Source organism: Chenopodium album, chromosome 20 (genome assembly GCF_948465745.1).
Source record: "Chenopodium album chromosome 20, dcCheAlbu1.1, whole genome shotgun sequence".
Classification (NCBI taxonomy): domain Eukaryota; kingdom Viridiplantae; phylum Streptophyta; class Magnoliopsida; order Caryophyllales; family Amaranthaceae; genus Chenopodium; species Chenopodium album.
This window is the reverse complement of record NC_137853.1, coordinates 17,443,209-17,464,296: the sequence shown is the minus strand read 5'-3', so window position 1 is coordinate 17,464,296 and position 21,088 is coordinate 17,443,209. Positions and strand designations below refer to the sequence as shown.

The window sequence follows — 21,088 nt, the reverse complement described above, 5'->3', positions numbered from 1 at the left end:
CCGACACATGAATGAAAACGCGGTGGGTTTACTTTGGCAAAGGATGGATGATCTCGAACGCTTTGGTTGGAAAATAATGAAAATTATTGTTAGGAAAATTTGTTAATTACTACCTCAAAAAAGGGGTCTTTGTGAATTACTACCCGCAAAAAAAAAAGTTGTTAATTACTACCCTAAAAGTGATTAATTTTAGCAACTACTACCTTTTTTACTAATCAGCATACTTAAGCTCTTAATGATATTATTATTCATCTAATTACTAATTAGTAGCTCTTAAACCTTAATTAATTAGGTAAACCTAGCACCACCTTCCCACCACCTCCGGCGGCCCCCCTTTGGTCCTTTAACACATCCGATAGCTCCTCCACCATGAAACCCACTCCCCGCACTCAATTCCCCACCACGAAACCCACCCTCCCTTTCCCCCACCACAAGATCCACCCTATTCTTGTTCCCCCCACCACGATTACCACCTCGATTCTGCTTCCCCAACACACAATTCCCACCCCCTTTTACGTTACCCCCATCCCCTACCCGTGGCGGCCCTGACCCCCTACCCCTCGCCGGAAATCCTTGCTCAACCAACCCTAATCTTCCTATATCCACTTCCCCCCTAATCACCACCCTAGGGTTTCAATTTTAGGGCTTTAGGGTTTTAATTTTGGAACATTAGGGTGGTGATTAAAGGGGGAAGGGGTGGAGGAGGCTTAGGGAGGGCTTAATAGAGTTCTCTAGCAAGGGGGAGGGGGCTAGGGTGGCTAGTGGGTGGGGAGGAGGGATTTTTTCGAGGGTTGGAAGGATTGTTGGGGGGTTTAGAGGTGGTGCAATGGGTGGTTTAGAGGTGGGGTGGATGTCGGGGCGAGGGTAGGCTGTCGGAGATGGTGGGGATAGAGTAAGGGGGCTGCCGGAGGTGGTTTAGAGGTGGTGTTAGGGTTTATTTAATTAATCATGCCTTAAAGTAACTAATTATAAATTAGCCGGATAATGATATCATTAGTAGATTAAATCACCTAATTAGGGGCTGATTAGGGAAAAGGGTAGCAATCTATACAATTCATCAGTTTTAGGGTAGTAATTAACAACTTTTTTTTTTGCGGGTAGTAATTCACAAAGACCCCTTTTTTGAGGTAGTAATTAACAAATTTTCCTTATTGTTACTGTCGCAGTGGTTTCGATTATATTCCATTTTAAGTAGTGAAGTTGTACTACTCTACTTAGCACTAGTATTATTAGCACTAGTATTATTAGTGTACTGCTACTATTAATGTATTAGAATTGGCTGTTGTAGTCAACAATAATACTATAAGTACTAGTAATTTGTTTGCCCCTTTCATGTTTAAGGAAATTAGTATCCGACACTGATTATATTGTTAATAACAATGATCGATTAGATGCCATCCAAAGAGGAGAAAATTAAAGGGCACGGTTTTCTTACAAAGTAGTTCTTATAAAGTACAAAGTTCAGGTGCTTCGAAACTTAATAATACAGGCAACCAATGCTAAGCAAAACATAAACACTTACACCACCAAGTACTATGTTACTATGTTCTTAATAGCCGAGACAAAATGAAACACCCACGGCTTTACAAAAGCCTTTACCAAAATACACATAAAAACCTAATAGTGACCGTCATGGGGTGAGATGATCATTCAAGTTGGTCACGGTTGGGTCGCCCAAATTCACTTGTGGTTCATCGTCATCATCGGAATCTGCAATGAACGGTATCTGTGGTGTGGGAAGGGTTAGGTGATCATTCCAGTCGTGGATGCTGGGGTCATCAGGATCACTGTGAGGGTTCCTGTAAGCCGGTGGCAAATTCCTGTCGAGTTGACTATCTTGCTGACTTGAATTAGCCCCCCTTAAAGACTACAATTGCAAATGAAGGAGCAACAAAATAGTCAATGAACAATTACTAAATCATCAATTATTATAGACTACATCATCTTCACACATGCATTAGAAAGATTATAGTTAGTAATTGTAATATTACTAATTTAAATCAAAATTATAAAACGATCAATTTCATAGAACATTGTTAGTTTCACCAGCTTGCTTAACGGATTACCATATAAAACAATCCAAATTATGCAAAAATTACAGTAAGAGAATATAGTAAATCAATGTTGAAGTAAGTACTGAAATGTACCTCGATGTCAACTCCAAGTTGATGGCCAAAGTATGAAGTACCCCTCTTGGTTACCCAAGGGAAAAGATCATTGACATCCCAAATAAGCAACACCTCACTGTACCCATTTTGACCCCCAAATCCTACAACCTTGTACACGCCCCTTAGCTCGAACTTGAGGAACTCAATTGCAGACTTGTCAAACCTAGCCTCCGTCACGACAACAACGACTGGAGAATAGTAATGGAAAATCTCATAGAACGTCTCCACAAACGATGGTCTATGCACATTACGTGCTTTCCAAACAACAACGGCAGACCCACTATGCAAATATTCAGGACGGCCCTCATCTATTTCTTGGTCAGAACCCCAAATTGAAACCCTGTGGTACTTAACATTCAATTTCTTAGTAACACAAGAAAACACATTCAAATGAATGAACTTCACCCTTCCTTGGACCTCCATGACATGAATTGCTGCATTTGAAGCACCAATAAAGATATGGCTTTCCTTCGTAGGGAGAGTGTAAAAAGGAAGGTTGTCTAGATCTACCTCCGGCTTCAAATCAAAAATCGGGACAATTTCCTTCGGAATAAAACAATCAGTTGTTGTTTTACTGCATATCCACTTCCCAAATGCGCTTACCCCTTTGTGGAGATACCCATCCAAATCAGACAGATCTGGATAGTATGCAGGGCGGACGTTGTCTGCAGAAACTTCCATCACACTTTCAGGTATGTAGGTGGTAGTCTTGTAGTCAAGGGAGGTTGAAAGCTGGTCACGCAGGAAAGCAGGGGGCAAGCACATTCCTTCATTGTAGTAGTGGTTGTTTGCAAAGTACGGAGTGGAGTTGAAATCAAGTTCTGGGGTATTTGTGGTCGCGAAGGGGCTGAAGTACATCAAAAGTGTGGTCGGGTGTGGTTCAACTGCCCTCCCAAAGGCTCTCTGTGAGAAATTTTCTGAGGTTAACATGGTTGCTTTGGGAAACCAAGCAGAAGAAAGAGTGAAGAGGTTAATGGCAATAGGTTATGTGAATTAGGAAATTGTACTCAAAATTCAAAATTATTCAAAGCATACTAGCATGGGAAAAGAAAAAAAATCACAGAAAATCCTCCCTCTGACAGGGGATTTGTACTTGCCACAGAAAAATCCTCTCTTTTGTCCAACTTTACAAGCAAAGTTGCTCACTGATAAGACAAAACACCTGCTAACATAGTACAATGTGGTGTTGGGCTTAATACACAATTCTGACACAAGAGATGTTGAACATTAAAGTTTTATATGACTCATTTATGTTACAGCTGAATTAGTACTATAAAGGTATAAGGCTACTAGAATTTGTGTTGCACTAACAAAACATTGAAACAAACCACTTCCCAGTCCCTTTGGCTCCCTTTTCCTGCTCCATTGTCATGGCGAAAAATAGAGGTAACCTCTTTACTATTATTAGTTTCTTTTCTTGTTGTTTATGTTATTTTGTACTGTGGAAGCCTTTAATCCCACAATTAACATGAACTAGAAAGCATTTAACTTGTCATCATTTAGTTCTAATTAATATACGACTGTTATTAGCAGATATCCCATTAATCCCTAAGTTAACATGCACTATGCAACCCAGTGATTGTTTTATGAGTGTCAACGGTAGTTTTCTTTGAGTAAATGATCACCATAAAATACCATTTCCTGAGTTAAATGATAACCATATAAAGTACCACTGACTTAGTAGAAATACCATTTCCTGTGTTAAAGTACCACCCACAACAATAATTCTGTTAAAAGGACTTTATTTAAATGTAGATTAACAAATGAATGTGTTAATGTTGCAGGTAGTCGTCAGGAAGAGAGACGAAGGAAAAGACTTATGAGAAGGGTACGGAAGTTGAAGAACGCAGGGCTTCAAGATCCCAATGGGATCATAAGGGATATGTATATGCCTAGGCGTAGCAAGGAATTGATGTCCAGCCATCAGTTGGCGACCATTGCGAGATGGGGGTTACATGACCTTGTAAAAGGAATAGACTTCCACCCCGATTACCCGTTCCTGTCCTTGTTCAAAGTAGGGAGGGCACGGTACTTTCGCAAAGAAGCGTACTGTTTCATGTATTAATTGTTAGATGTTGCAAAGATTGCAGTCTGCTTCAACTTGCGGACTCTGAGAAGATCATTAGGGGAGTGTTACGGGTACCCTGATTACCACATGCACCTGAAAAAAATTTTTGAGCTGTTTGCTGACCTAGAAGAGTGGTGGCTAGAGGTGGATGAAGTTGTGGGTAAGGGAGAGGAATGGGGCATTGTGATACTAGGTAGGAAATTTACAACACCAAAAGCAGGTAACCTACACACCACTTGGAAATGGCTGCAATACTACAAGGAAGATCCCTCTACGGACATCAACAAGAACACCGACCAACTTATTTCATTTAGAAGGACAATGCTTGCCGAAAATGGAATTCATGAAATTGAAAACTTGTCCATTGATATGGGTGCTCCATTTAATTACTCCCATTACCCCAATGAGTATGTCAATCGTCTACAATATGCACTATATGTCTATGAATCCAACACACAGACAAATACTTCTGCTGCAGGGTTAGGATGGACATCTGAATCAAGCTTCGAATTCTGCTAAACAACTTATAGTGTATGTATGCATTCAATGTAGTAGCTAAATGGGATCTCTGTATGTTAACTGCTAATTAGGTTAGGGTATGGCGGAACTTAATATGTGATGAATGGGATCTATGTATGTGAACTCAAATGTGCTTTTGTTCAAAGCACAAGTTATTCGAAACTGCTGCATGAATTTGTTTGTAATGGATGCATCAAAGTATGTGAACTCAACAAATGCATAACAAGTTCAATAACTAGTACTAGATGCATCAAAAATCATGCATAACTATTGCCCTGTGCTAAAGCAGAGATCATGCATAACTACTTCAGTACGTGGCAACACATGATCATAAAAAAATGCATGTGTGTTCATAAGCAATTCCCTGTCAAACCATAACTACTTCATTAATTAAAATGTGTTCAGTTGCAAAACAAGACCATAAACTACTCCCTGTGATGCGGTCATCAAAATAAACCATCAGCTCCTACACCAATCATCAAAGTTATTCACAAAAAGATAACAGTGTTTGTTAGTTACCAAAACATTATACACCTCCTGAAACAATGTTTTCTTTTGCCAAATCCTATTATAAAGTACTTTTACAACCAGACCTTCTGCTCCCTCGACGTATTTTGAGAACCAGCCCTTCTACTCCCTCGACGTTCTTTTGGCAATACCTCCTCCAATCGATCCTTCAACTGGTTGTGGTCGTTGTTCACATCCTGCAGGAACAAGTTCTGCCTCAAGGTGTGAATCCTCTCCTATATAAAACACCAACCACTGTCAATTATTAAGCAGATGTGCAAATAAAACTACATCATAGGAAAACCATATCTCTGACCCACGCACCGTATGAAAAGCAACATCAAAAGAGCGAGCACAGTGCTTGATAGCTGCTAACATTAATGCACCGCACGAGCACCTAATGATTTAGTCTTTAATCAGTGCTCATAACAACATAACTAATCGAAAAAGCACCACATAATAAAACACACATACGTGTCATTTTGTGTCACTGGAAAAGACTTCCGCACCCATGATGAAATTGTTCTCCCGTCCCAGTTCGGGTCAGAAATGTTGAACAGCACCCCTAATGCCTCAATCTGCTGATATTACAATTACACAAAACTAATTTCATTTACAAATTTTAAAACCATACAAGGGTATAAAAGGAGAAATACCACCATTACCAGCTTAGTAACAACTTTCTCATGCCTTGAGTATGCATCATCATACAAAGAGTCGATCAACCAAATCTTGTGGCCTTTCAAATCTAAGGCAAGGCAATACCAATGTTCCGCATCTTTCTGGGCAGTATCTAGATATGGGACAAATACCTGTTACAAAACCATATTTAGCCACACAAATTTTTGCCCCACAACACATTTAAACACAACTCAAACACCACACAATCAACTCACAGTTTGGATCTCCTTAAGATCAAAGCTTAGGAACACCTTGGCATACTTTTGGCCCAAATCCTTCAAATCATCTTTGCCTAGAACAACAAAATGCTACCCAAAAAAAAAACACTTTCAGACATGTTGATGAGTTCTAATATAAGTCACATACCAAAAAACCAACAAAAAAAAATATAAAAGACATTCCCTCACCGAGTAAGAAGGATCCACCAATATCCTCTTCAAAGTGTGCTGCTCTGACCAAGTTTTGGTGTACAGGACAGAGGCCATCCTCACATACTGGTCACCAACCCGGGACCTCGGGGATAGTACACGGTAACAATCCCTTTGCGATGCATCCATGCCATCACACTCAATTACACAAGGACTAGGACTGCACAAATCAACAGGAGGGACCAAAACCAGTAAACATACTAACCAGTAAACTACGCAAAATAAATAACAAAAGGTTTTTAAACACTTTCCACATACGCATTTTCATTCTTCAATTCCTTCCACCCACGAACAAAGTTCAGCAGCCTCTTCTCCAACACACTAACCTTAGGAGGCCTGGGATCTTCCTCCTTCACCGTGGGCTGTAATATATTCTCGCCCATGAAAACACCTCTTTCTATTGGGGCACGATTCTGAGGCAACGGACCGTTACTCCCCGTAGCCAAGTGGCTATGGGTTGAACAGAAATCATCAGTAACAGTATAATTACCCATATTACTCATCTTCGACACAAACGCAGAAAAAGCCCTTCCTACTACACCCTCAACAAAGGTCTCCAACCTTCTCAATCACCTAAAACAAACAAGCAATTTATTACCACCCCAAATCATATTAGCTTTAAAAATCAGCAAAACACATAATCAAGCTTTTCATAATACTTTTACCTTATCCATGACTTCAACCACAACATTATCAACCTTTTCCAACTGAATTCCTGCCTGGTTTCCTGAAGAGACACTTCCTCCACGCAAGCACTCCTCATCCCTTGGGTCAAGAGGATGCTCCTCCCCATAAGCTATGTCCAAAGCCTAACACAAAATAATACAATTAACTGATCTACAAAAAAAAATATACAAAGCCAAAACATAATCAGGGAAAGTAAAATCAAGGCTACACTTTACCAACAGCTTCCCATATTCATCACGGCTTATCTTGTCTTCCATCAACGCTGCCTTAATCTGTACAGAATTCCACACCTTCACCCTAGGGAACACTCCCCACTGCAAAGGTCTCCTATGCAGGTGATCTAAATAAAATATCTAAAAAAAACAAATCTTGTGTTACATCAACTCAAAACAACGGATAACACATATAATAAAAACTATTATTTACCACAAATACTCACCATGACAAAAAGAAAGCTACCTCCAGAACCAAACCTAAAACCATCACGCAAAAACTTTGCTTGAAAACGGTGCGCAGAATCACATAGCCAATTCATAGTGAATGTACACCAATCATATTCACTAGCTTTTGTTGCCATTGTCAAACTTGGAATAAGAGAGGAAGCCAAATTTGACGAGTTTGTTGTTGTGCACAAAAGTTTACCAAGAACCACAATCAAGAACGCAATCATGAACTCCTCTTCATCATTTTCTGTCAATAGAGGAAAAGGGTTATTCTCACTATCAACAGGGCACAAAACCTCAGACGCCATTTTCAAAGAAATTGTTTCATTCTTCGGCCCTACACCATACGAATCATACAACGATTTCACCAACATTATCTTGTCCTCATCATCTCCTATGTCCATTGGCACGGGTTGCGAACCCATAGGAATACCTAGCACAGCTCTCACTTGACTAGCACACAAAGGCAAAATTTCCCCTTCTCCAAAGACCATTGTCCCATCTTCAAGTACTCTGGCCATAAGCCAATAGCAGAACTGCCGAGGAATATTTTTCATATCCAACTCTAGCAATCCACCAAACCCCATCTGCTTCACTAATTGTTTCCTCCGCAAATCAAACAACTTCACAGAATCGCAGAAAGATTCAACACGGCACACAATGTTCGGATACTGTTCAAATAAAAAACACAAAATCAAATCAACCAATAGCCACTAACTGAAGAACACAACAACAGTATTACCCATTTAACTCTCACATACTCAAACACTTAATTCCTTACCTTGCCTACATTGTCATGGTGAGTCTTCAGAACCTCCCCTTTAGACAACACCTTATGTCCTTCCAGTTTAGGTACCTAGCAATAAAAACAACTCAATACAATAAGCACCACACTAGCAATAAAAACAACTCAATACATTAAGCACCACACTAGCAATAAAAACAACTAAATACATAACATACAACTAACACTAGCACATGACATACTTAAAAGTATTATACCTTTCACTTCTTGTACACACTTTGTTCCTTCCCTTTCCTCTTCCTCGACTTCATTTTCATTTACTACATCATCATGTTCTCCATAAAATCACCACTACTAACTGACTGCCCTTCTTCCTCATACTCATCATCATCATCCTCCACCTCGTACTCATCATCCTCCACTACATAGTCCTCATCATCCTCCCTTTCTTCACCCCTTTTACCTTTACCCTTTGCTTTCCTATCCACCACCTGGGATTTACCAGGACCTTTGATTGTAATACCTTTGCCTCCTTTACCCTTTACCCCACCCTTTTCAACAGGACACTTACTAGAGCTCTTCACACCAGTGTTACACTTTGCAGGACCCTACAAACCATCACATTTAAACAAAGATTTAATCTTTTTTACATTTCACATATCAATCACACATAATTGACATGGTGGTACAGTTCAAAATAACTCACCAAACCCTTCTTCCAACCGTTTGATCGGACTACTGCCTTCCTCATTCTGCCAACACCACATACAAATAACAAATCATGCTCTATCAACACAAATTACTCACAAACATATGCACAAAGAAACCATTACCAAAGATTCCAACTTTTCCCCTCATTTCAACTCATGTCAACCCCAATTATAACACTACAACTAAAAGACCACAGAAATTCATCAATTAACTCATAAACACATATAATACCCATAATTCCACCAATTCACAACTACATTACAAACAATTCAAGCAATTCGCAACAGAAAGACACAAAATTCGACCTTATTTGAAACTAAAATTCGACCTTAACTGACACTTCATCAATTACAGTACACAAATACATTAATAAACATATTAAAACACACATTTACAAGTTTATTAACTACTACACCTCTAACAACTCTTCACAATCAACACACCACAATCAACACGCACAATCAGCACCAACATTTACAACTCTTCACAATCAACACGCACAATCAAAGCAAAAAAAAAAACCCTAAAAATACACGCAATCGATAAACAACCAATAATTCAAACAATCTAAACCATTTTACTGTAAATAACCCTAATTCGAGACAAGGCCAACAAAAATTAAAATAAACTAACCTTGGTTAAGTCGCACACCACAAATGACAGACAACCACTCGCAAAGTCCGGCAAATCGACGACAGCGACCGGGGAATTAAACCAACGCAAAACGCCGACTATTACGTGTAAGACGGAAGCTTCGCTTTTTTCGACAGCAAAACCAAAACAAAAATGAAGATGAAGAGATATACCAGAAGAGAGAGAGGACAGAGATATAAGAGGAGAGAAAAAACACAATGAGAAGATGAAAGAGAAGCTGCAATTTCCAAATGAGGAGAGAGAGACCGCACAGAGAATAAGACGAGCATTAAAAAATTCAAATGGTACAAAACGGGTGTCAGAGTAGAATAACGGGGCTGCTGACTAAGATTTTTCAAATTCCAGGGGAAATGACTATGATGCCCCCTGATATGTATTAACACGTACATATCAAACCTCCATTTGGAAGGCCTCAAACATAGCCACAATAAACGTTGTTACGTGGCAAATTGAATCCCCTAAATTTTTACTTTAAGAAAAAACCGCTTATTAAAATGTGCCAAAATAAAAAAAAAACTCCCGCTTTATTAAAAAAAAAAGTCTCTTCAATTTGGTCACATTACAAAAAATTAAAAGATATAAAAATCTTTCTTACTCTCTATCTTTCTCTCTCTTCTAAAAAAACTACCCTATTTCTCAATCCCTCAATGGCGATTATTGGTAATCAGTCCGTCTAATGTTCAAGGCTTATTCAATCATCATTACTTTCGGTATGCTCAAAAGATATATTTTCCAAATTTTCAGATAATTTTGACATTGGTTTAAAATTTATTTGCAATTGTACTCATAATTCTCCCAATTATGCTTTTCGGTTTGAATTGCTGTAGTGTTTTATAAGTTTTGATAAATATTTGGTCCGTAGAGATCTGGAAAGCATATTCAAGGTAAGTGTATATTAGATTTTATATTTTCAATTTTTGATTTTAGGTTATCCCAAAATAATTTATAGTTCTCTAATCTTTGAATGCTATTGAACTATTCGATTATCAACGTGATTTGTTCGTTTTATACGCTTTTACTGCTTGTATGTATTTGAATTTTTGGTTTGTACTTTATATAAAAGCATGAGGTTTTCGTGTGACATGATAAGGTTTAAGTGCTTGTAATTGGGGCTATATTTATTTGGCATGATGAGATTTTTAAATTTTAATAAGCCTAGATTAGAAGTTAGTAATTATGTTCCGATAAGCATATGATTTGTCGCATCTCCTTCCTACCTTAACATAATGAATTTCATTATGTTTCTAACTTCTAATGCTTACATGGGATTGCTTTGGGTCATACGAATTAGATGATGGTTTTGTTTTTTTGCTTTTATTAATTTTTTTCTTAATTTTTCAATTATGTTAGTAACAAAATCTGGCTACATTATTAAATTGTGGAACTTTTTGTGTTGAATAATTTGGGCATTGTGTATTTTGTTGACTATGATTTCGTATGTTTTTTTTTTCAATATGTACTGCACTTTAGGTTGTTAGCTTTTCACTCCCTTTGAAGTCTAGTGAATTATATATATATATATATTGGCTGATAAAGATTTAGAGTTGTAGCCTATTGTTAATCTACTTATCTTCGTGTATTACAAACAAACAAAAAAAAATTATTCTGATCTCTGGTTTTTAATTGGAGGTAGAATTCTTAAATGGTTTAGAGCGTTGATAAGTCTATTTTATATATATTTTTATCTCCCGTCCCACGGTCATTTATATGCATATTTGAGCTCTACGGAGCTATTTTTATTACTAATATACGTTTTCTAGTGTTTTTGTAGAGTTGGTATTATTTTGTAGGAATTTGCAGATTTATGACAATTCCCGAGCTTATTAAACCACTACGAAGATACTAGAGTTTGATCGTATTTCATGACCGTATTTTTGAAGCTCAAGGCCGTGCTAAATAAATTAGTTCGGTGATTAAGGGCTCGATTTGGGAAAGGATTAACTTTACAAGCTACCCATTAAAGTGCTAGTCCAAATAGAGTAATCAAAGATTAGGCTCAAGCCCAAAGTAAAAAGAAGCCCGTAACCAAAGTCAACAGCTTGGGCGTGAAGGAAGCGGGCCCAATCGGGCAGCCCAACGCCCGATCGGGCGAGTATGCTACTTGAATGTTGCTTTGTCGGTTTGTTTGGGCCTTTATTGTGGAAAGCCTAATAGCTTTGTTAATTATAAAAGCGAAATTCTACAGTAAATGACGTGTACCACTAAAGTAGTGTACCGCAATGTACCACTACAAATGTTGATTGAGTATATTATTTATTTTTTTGCATTTGTAGCATGATTTGAATTTAGCTAAGATGGTAAATTGCATTACTACTTTGAATAGTGGTTTGAGGATCAAATCTTTGTGCTCACCATATATATATTTTTTTCCTTCTCATATTTTTAATTAGTTGTTATATAGATATTAATCCGTATTTTTTAAAAAATAATATTAATACGTATATAGTTTCATAATATATTCTATATTTTTATTTTTATTTTTATTAATATTTAATAGACCTAACAATAATCCTTACCCAGACCCGACTTAAATGACCCCACCCATGACCGTAAAATGACACGACCCATACCCGACTCGAGAACGAAATTGACTCGATTCTGACCCGACACCAGAATTGAACTAACTCAATCTGAAATTGACCCAAAGTATTTGACCCGAATAAACCTGATACCCGAAATTGACCAGAATAGTCCCGATATCTGAAATGTCCTAAATCAAAATTACTTTATAATTAAACTAAAAATTTCTGGTACTAAAAATAACTCAAATTGTTCATCTGCCACTATAGTTAAGCTCATAAACCGATTTGATAGTTCTTATTATAACAATAACAAAATACTTTGTATAAAATCATTGATTTGAGTTTGATCCACAAATGGAACAACCAGAACATGACAGAAGTTGATATTGACCCGACTCGTAAATGACCTGAACACACTTGACCTGAAAATGGTCTAACCCTACCCAAAATTGACCCGACCTGAAACCTTACCCGAATCATACCTGAAACTCGAAATGATCCGAAAGTTAACTGACCCAAAATTACTCGACTCGAAATTGGCCCAACCTAGACCCGAGCAACCCATTTGCTGAGTCTAATATTTAATCATGTAAATATAAAGTTAAACTAGTGCATTAATATATGTGCAAACTGCAAAGTTTTACTATGTCAGTTTTTATAAAACAAATGGAGTACTTTTTGTTCCTTATATTGAAAAAAATCGGTGCCATCGTTATCAAAATTCATCACTGTATTTTATTGGTGCGATCTTTATAAAAATTCATCATAATTCATTCGTAATTACTAGTGATACGTGCGATCTTTATATATAGACTTTTCGTTCAATTTTGATTTTTCATGAAATCATGAAATCACAAAGATCCAATATGTAAAGATTGATATGTTTGATCTTTATGTACAGATTTGTATCATCGTAATATACTTGCATAGTTGCATGTAAAGATCCAATATGAAGTCATATATAGATCGCAATAAAAATCCGGGCCGAAATGTTGTACATGATATTGAACTATGAAATCAAAAAGATAAAGATCGCCCCAATTCATCGGTAATCCCACCCAAGTTTCATGAAATGAAAAAGATCGCACCGAATTTTTAAGAATTTGATCGCATGTACATACCGATTTTTCATGTAGTTAAATTTATTCTTAATCAAATTGAACATGAATTAATAGTATATGATTGAAAGTGTATAGATTAGAGTTTTAAATTAATGAAAAGGAGAGATTAAAAATTAACAAAAACAATTAATTTATACATACAAATACAGATTAGGGTTTTATTCCGATTAATGTAGGGAGAGATTGTACTGAAAAATTAAAAAAACTAATACATTATCTCAATTAAAAAAAGTAATATATATATAATTTACTAATACATAGCGGTACATAGCATTTACAATACATAGTGGTATTTGTCATGTACTGTAGACTCTCCCTTATAAAGGGGTAATACGTAGGCTTTTCTTTAGTTTTTTAGCTCTAGTGGAATTTGAGAGTTTATGTTAGGAGTTGACTTTAGTTTTTTACTTTCTAGTATTGACGGAACTTTTGATATTTGTTTTTCATAGTTTAGCTTATTTAGTTTCCTCCAATTTTTCGTGACGATTGTTTTCATTATTGGTATTATTGATTTTTGCTTCTTTGTTTTTATTATAGTTTAACTCGTTTGCTTTCATGTTAGTTTTTATATTATTATTTTCTTTAATCTCTTGTTCTTGCTTTTAATCATGCTTATTTTAATCGCTTTATTTAGTTTAGATTTAATTATGTCCAAGTAGTTTTCTTTCTAGGGTTTGTGGGGATGCATAAATAATATAAAGGGGTAATTTATTATTGTTAATTGTCAATGCTAGATTAATTTCCTATTGATTGATTTAATGCTCTGCAACTAGATTAGCGCTGGTTTAATTGTATGAGTTTAGCAATATTGATTCGAGTTTCGAGAAATGAGAATTGATATTTAGGCCTAGTTTCAATAGACAGGTTAATTTATAAATGGTTAAGTCGAGATTCGAGAGATGAAATTTAATACCGGTAAATTAACTATGTGATTGTAATACGTAGCGAAAGCCCTTTATGATCTGATTAATTGATACATTGATGGTTGATTATTATGTTTTACCCTGAAATATTATTTATTGGTGAACCTATGCCCTAGGCCTTTAAATATTGTTTTCTCCCTACTTTATTTTCCTTGCTCATATTCTTCGTAGTATAATCTTTAATCACAACAACTCTTGGTTACTTTAATAATTTAGATTATAATAATTAATTAGGAATAGAAAGACTTGTTTCCCTGTGGATTCGACCTTACTTCCCTATCTACTTTAGTTAGAGGACTTAGGTTCTTTTGATCAGGTGACTACGACTTTAGCCTGTCAAAATTTGGCGTCGTTGCCGGAGAAACGGTTTTATTTTTATTTCTGATTATCTTTGTTGTCTAGATTATTATTTTTTTATTTTTATTTTTATTTTGTTTTCTTGTCTTAGAGAACGCAAGTTCTTTGAGACAATTTCTCACATTTTTGTTTTTTAGTACAGATCAAGAATCAAGCATGAATCCACCACCACCACCTCCACCTTGCAAGCTTAACGATTATTCGCAGCCGTCCCTGACGGATTTTCCACATTTTTCTCCTACACGAAATCTCAAGGGAGTACAATTCGAGGTCAAACCCCAGTTTATTACTATGATTGAAAGAAAGCAATTTAGCGGAGCTAAAGGTGAAGACCCAAATCTTCATATTGCAGATTTCTGTCAATATTGCAACACCATTAGGCAAGCTGGGGTCAACACAAGACAAAATCAGGGAGATTTTTTTTCCTTTTTCTTTGTGTGGTAAAGCTAAATTATGGTATAATGGATTGAATAGAACTGCACTTGGTATTACTGACTGGGATACTCTTGTTTTGAATTTCTATAATAAATATTACCCTGCAGAGATGACAGCTTTGTTAAGGAGTTCAATCCTAAATTTTTCCCATGAAGCGGATGAATCTTTTTATGAAGCTTGGGAAAGATTTAAGGATTTGCAGAGAGAATGTCCCCATCATAAACTAGAACAGTGGCAGATAATCCAAGCTTTCTACAATGGGCTTGGATATAATTCAAGAATGATTTTGGACTCTACAGTTAACGGAAGATTTATGAATTTGTATGTGAATATATCGAGCAATGTTGTCGAAGAGATGGCTATTTATAATTCCCAATATGGGAATCCCAGAGGATTTGCAAATAAGGGAAAACATCAAGTCGATTCTATATCCTTTTTGCAAGCACAATTGACTTCTATTAGCCAGAAATTAGACAATATTAATAATTCTAATTCATCTTCTGTTGCTAATGTTTCTGCTATTGGTACTAACCCTGTAATATTTTGTGAAAATTGTGGTCTTGTAGGTCATTGGGCGCAGAATTGTAGGAGTTCACTTGAAAAGGTTAATGCTTTTCAGGCATATAAGCAAATTAGTCCATACTCTAACACCTACAATGCAGGGTTGAAAAATAACCAAAATATGTCGTACAATAGTACGAATGTGCCTAACCCCCCACCACAAGTACAACAACCACAGCAGAGGTACTACCAACCTCCACATCAGAAACCACAACAGGTTGTTACTCCTCCATTTGATTCTGACCTGTCAGAAATCAAAACGATGTTAGGTACTATGCAGAATCAGATGCAGAGTAAAGATGCGCAAATTGACTCATTGATAGCACATAATAAAATGATAGATACTTAGATTGCGCAACTTTCCTCTACACTGCAAACTCACCAGCAGGGAGCCCTAATATGCGAATGCAATTACCCTGAGGAGTGGTTCACACTATGATGGGCCTCCTATGCCCAAAGAAGATGAACCTGTTATAACAAAAATTGCTACTCCTGATTCCGTTATACCAAATGATGTTGTTACTAGCCCTGCAGGGCTACAAGGAAGTACTTATAATTCTGATAATTCTAGGGTAAACCCCAGGATAAGAGTGCAGATGTGCAGGGTCCAGCTATTAAACTTCCATTCCCTAATAAACATTTAAAGAGTAAGTTGGATAAGCAATTTGGTAAGTTTCTGGAGATTGTGAAGAATTTGCAGGTAACGATTCCTTTCACAGATTTAATTACTCAAGTTCCTGCATATTCTAAATTTATGAAAGAAATTTTAACTAGAAAAAGATCTATTAGTGAGGTAGAGACAGTTGCTTTTACTGCAGAATGTAGTGCTATTTTACAGAATAAATCTCTACCTAAACTAAAAGATCCGGGTAATTTTTCTATTCCATGTCATATTGGTAATCTGATGATTGATAAAGCTTTATGTGATTTGGGTGCTAGTGTAAGTGTTATGATATTATCTGTGAGCTCTAAATAAAATATGGGTAAATTAAAATCTACTAATATTACTCTGCAAGTGGCCGACCGTTCTGTTAAATATCCTTTAGGTATTTTAGAGGATGTTCCTGTTAGAGTAGGTAAATTTTATATACCTGTTGATTTTGTTGTTCTTGATATGAAGGAAGATTTGCAAATTCCGATTATTTTGGGTAGACCATTTCTTCATACTGCAGGGGCAATAATAGATGTGAAATGTGGTAAACTTACATTATGTGTAGGGGATGATAATATTACTTTTAATATAAATAATGTCCCTAAAAGCCCATGTTAGAGGAAAAGTGCTATAGTGTTGATGTGGTTGATGTAAACAATTTTTCTAATAAGCCCCAAGCTCTCGTTAGAGATCCCTTGGTGGCGGTATTTTGTGTTGCATCTTCCGCAGGAAAAACTAATACGTGGAAAGATGATGTGGATGCTATAGAAAGAGCTCTAAATTGTTTAGGACTTGAGTTTGAGGATGAACAAGTGGAGAAAGAGAAGCAAGTTGTAGAGTTTAAGGCCGTAGTGAAAGTCCCACCCGATCGGGTGATAGATGCTCAATCTTGTGGGAAAACGAAGAAAATCGAGGCTAAAGGCATATTTTGTGCAGCAAGTAATGAAAAGACGTCAGTTTGGACTTGGGAGACGGGCCCGGTCGGGCCACGCTCGCCCGGTCGGGCGCGAGGGCGCAGCAGCAAAACTGGCCAACTTCAAACAGCCATAACTTTTTCTTTTCTTGACAAAATTTTGCGTGTGACCTATCATTGAAAAGCTCTTCAAGTCTACTTTCCAATGCAATTAGAATCACGTCATTATCATTTGTATAAAAAAGTTATGAGCAAGATAGTGGACCTGACTCGTTTTTGCCTCTTCTCTTACTAACACTTTGTTTCTATTTTGTCCAAAATTGTACCAAGGTGATGCATTTCAATGTTTGGGATGGTGGTAGATACGAGTTTGATGATGAGGGGTAGTCACTTGGATTACAAGTTTCCCTTTAAGCCAATGAGGACATTGTCTGATTTAGCTTGGGGGGATTTCTTATATATAGGTATTCTTTCTTTCCCTTTCTTTTTTTTTTCTTTGGTGTGCTTAGTTTAGATTTTAATGCTTTCTTAGCATATATTTATTGCTTTCTACTATAGTTTTATGCTTTCCTATATGAAAAAATACAAAAAAAAATTGAAAAAATAAAAAAATCCAAAAATACGTTCCAATAAATTATGAATCATGCTTCCCTGCGCCCCTTGATGAAAATTTTTCAAAATTGTTTTGATTCTATTGAGGATTAGTTGATCATGATTTGATGTTTGATTGCCTTGGAACCTTAACATGCGTCAATTTTGTCCAACTACTTGTGAATATAGTGCTTGACTAGTTGATTTGGTTAGAAATGTGTGTTTAGTTCCTGGTATGTCAATGAATTTGAGTATTAGTTTGCAACTATGAGTAGTGTTTCATAGCTCACTATTATGCACATTGTGGAGGACGAAGGCGTTCATTCTTTTTGGTAGCCTTCAGATTTATTTAGATACATTTGTTCCTTTCTTGTTACCCATGTTGTTGTCTTGACTTTTTGTTGTTTATTAGCCACATTACAAGCCTTATTTGCCCCATTGGTTACTAGTCCCAAGCTTGGCTTGGAGGAGCTATTAGTGAGTGAGGTGAGGGAGTTTGTAATGTGCACAATATTTGCACAATTTGGGTGGGTTTTGAGAAGTAATTTGTTCTTGATCATATTTTTGTTTTGATGAGTTTAAAAGTTGAATATTCTTGAAAAATAAAAGTGTGATGAAAAAGAAAAAAAAAAGAGCAAAAGAAAAAAATAGATTAATGTTCAAATGTTCTAAGTGAAGGTTGATCAAAAGAAAAGAAAAGAAAAAAGTTGAGTTTCAATGAAAATATTTGAAGTTATATAAGCTCAAAGTTTGTTTATTCACTCTAGTTCATTATTATTATATTTTTGGGAGTGAATTTTGTAAGTATTGGGTTTGATTATTATGTTTGGAGTTATATTTGGTGGATTGTTGTTGGAGTTCGTTATGTTGGAGATGTGTATGATCATTACTTATTTTTTATCATGGGTTTATTAGGATTTGGCTCCCTTTTAGCATAGCTTTTCTCTCACATTTCCCCAAATTTATCCTACCCTTTACCCTAGCCTTATTACAAGCTTTAAAGACTTTCCGACCTTGTGCATAGAGTTGTGTAGATGTGAAAGTGTTGCTTAGCAATGAAAGTTATGACTTGACATATTCCGAGTCAACTATTAGGTTGAGTGTATGTCTTTTTAAACACACGAGTGTTGTGAGTTTGGGAGGGCATTGTTCACATAAAGGGGTGGTTAGAGAGCGATCGAGTACACCTTTTACTCGCCACATAAATGAGAGTTGAGTGTGTGAGCACTAGTCTTGAATTCTATATGTTCTTGTGGTTTGCTCTATTTGAAAATTGTTAGGGAAGATTGGTAGTTAGATGGATTTGATTGGTTGACTTTGATACATGTTTGTCAGATTTACCTTGAATTATATTTATTGATTTTAATTGTATTTGGGGTGAAGTATTGATTTATTTATTCATTGCTTTGTTTAGGGACAAGCAAAGGTTTGGCTTGCGGGAGTTTGAAAAGTCTATTATATATATATTGTTATCTCCCGTCCCACGGTCATTTATATGCATATTTGAGCTCTACGGAGCTATTTTTATTACTAATATACGTTTTCTAGTGTTTTTGTAGAATTAGTATTATTTTTTAGGAATTTTGCAGATTTATGACAATTCCCGAGCTTATTAAACCATTACGAAGATACTGGAGTTTGATCGTATTTCATGACCGTATTTTTGAAGCTCAAGGTCGTGCTAAATAAATTAGTTCGATGATTAAGGGCTCGATTTGGAAAAGGATTAACTTTACAAGCTACCTGTAGACACCCATTTGTGTCTCCCCAAAACCAAACCCAGTGATGAATACCTGTCACGTCGAACCATAATCGAATGAGGTGAAAGTGTGAAAAGTCAAGTGATGCGGTTAGTTTTTATTAAAATCCTTCTTTCTGTTTTCGAAAACCCACTCTATTATATAAAAACGTCCAATCCAGTTTAGTTTGGTCCATGATAAGGGTCCAATAATAGTGTAGTTGGATGGGGCTTTAAAAGACCTTTCCAACGATATATTATAAGCCCAATTCCGATGAATAATGAGGAAGTTATGGCCAAAATACTAAACTGGGCTCAAACCGGATTTTACCTACGACCCAGTGATCATGAGGAGGGTCCAAAGGTTTAATCCTATTCCTAAACTAATTAGGATTGATTAGAATCTTCTATAAGTTTCTAAAATATCTTAATTATCCTTTTTTGAAAAGATAAGATCATAGAATTTGATTTGAATATAAACTTTCCTTTTTTAAAACTTTTCTAATTCTATTGAATTTAAAGATGTTCGAAGATAATCAGATATTATTTTCGCGCCTAATAATTTTTTATCCAAATTTTATATGGTTGGATAGATCTTGAAATTTTCTTTCCAATGATATATTATAATATTAAATCCGAGCTATAACGAAAAAGATATGATAGGAATACGAAACTCTATCCAAAACTGATACCGTCCTACTATTTCGTCCATATCTTTTTATCTACAAAATATTTCTATCTGATTCCAATTGCATTGAAAAGTAGACTTCAAGAGAATTCCAACGACATATTATATGACTTATTTGGACTTCTGGATCAAAAGATATGATAAAAACAAAATTCGCAAAAACTGCTGTCTACGAGTTTAATTTCGATTTGAATTCGGATTTCTTCGACCTTCTCTTTTTTCTTATAAATAGAGGTCATATCTCCCCTTTTTCAATCATCAACTCTCATCATTAACAATCAACTCTCATCATCAATTCTCTCTATTCTCTTTCTAAGCAATATTACTTAATTTTTATTCTTTCTCTCTCTCTTTCTAAACCAACCTTTTTACATACAATATTCCGCATTCACAAGATCTTGAAACACTTAGCCAAGTTCGAAGTTGCCTTCGCCCTAGACGTGCAAGGTTGATAATTTCTGAGGGTTTGGTCCAAAACTAGTCAAAACTTTGTTTAATTTGATTTCAATTCTTTAATTATTGTTTGTTATTTTCATTGAAGTTTACTAACTTGTGTATTTTGTTATTAGAAAGAGGTACGAGGCTTCAAAGTAAGTAGATTAGCTTACTCCCTATTTCTTTCACAATGTAGAAAGCATGTTTATTATTGTTTAATTTCTAGTATCATGTTAGGATGTTATTTTATGCTTTCTAGTATCATGTTTAGGGTGCCTTTACTTATTTCTAATATCATGATATCATGTTAGTACCATGTTAGGTTTAAAGCTTTGATCTTTATTGTTTAGTGACATGCTAGGATTTGTTATTACTCTTGTTAGTATCATGCCTAGGATCTTGCTATTATATTTAAGCTTTATTATGCCTTATCATGTTATTATCATCGCTATTATTCATTATGCTTATTATTATGTTGCTTGATTTATTTTATTGTTATTACTTGATTACACCTTTTATGATTGTTAAAGGGAATTTGTAC

General features: G+C 35.9%; 1 non-coding gene across 1 annotated transcript; it reads right to left on the bottom strand.

Moving 5' to 3' along the window:
• Positions 1-15,087: 15,087 nt before the first annotated feature.
• LOC145599894 (small nucleolar RNA R71) lies at positions 15,088-15,194 on the bottom strand. The gene has a single exon (XR_014104144.1). It is a non-coding gene; the product is annotated as a small nucleolar RNA R71 (small nucleolar RNA).
• Positions 15,195-21,088: the final 5,894 nt, after the last annotated feature.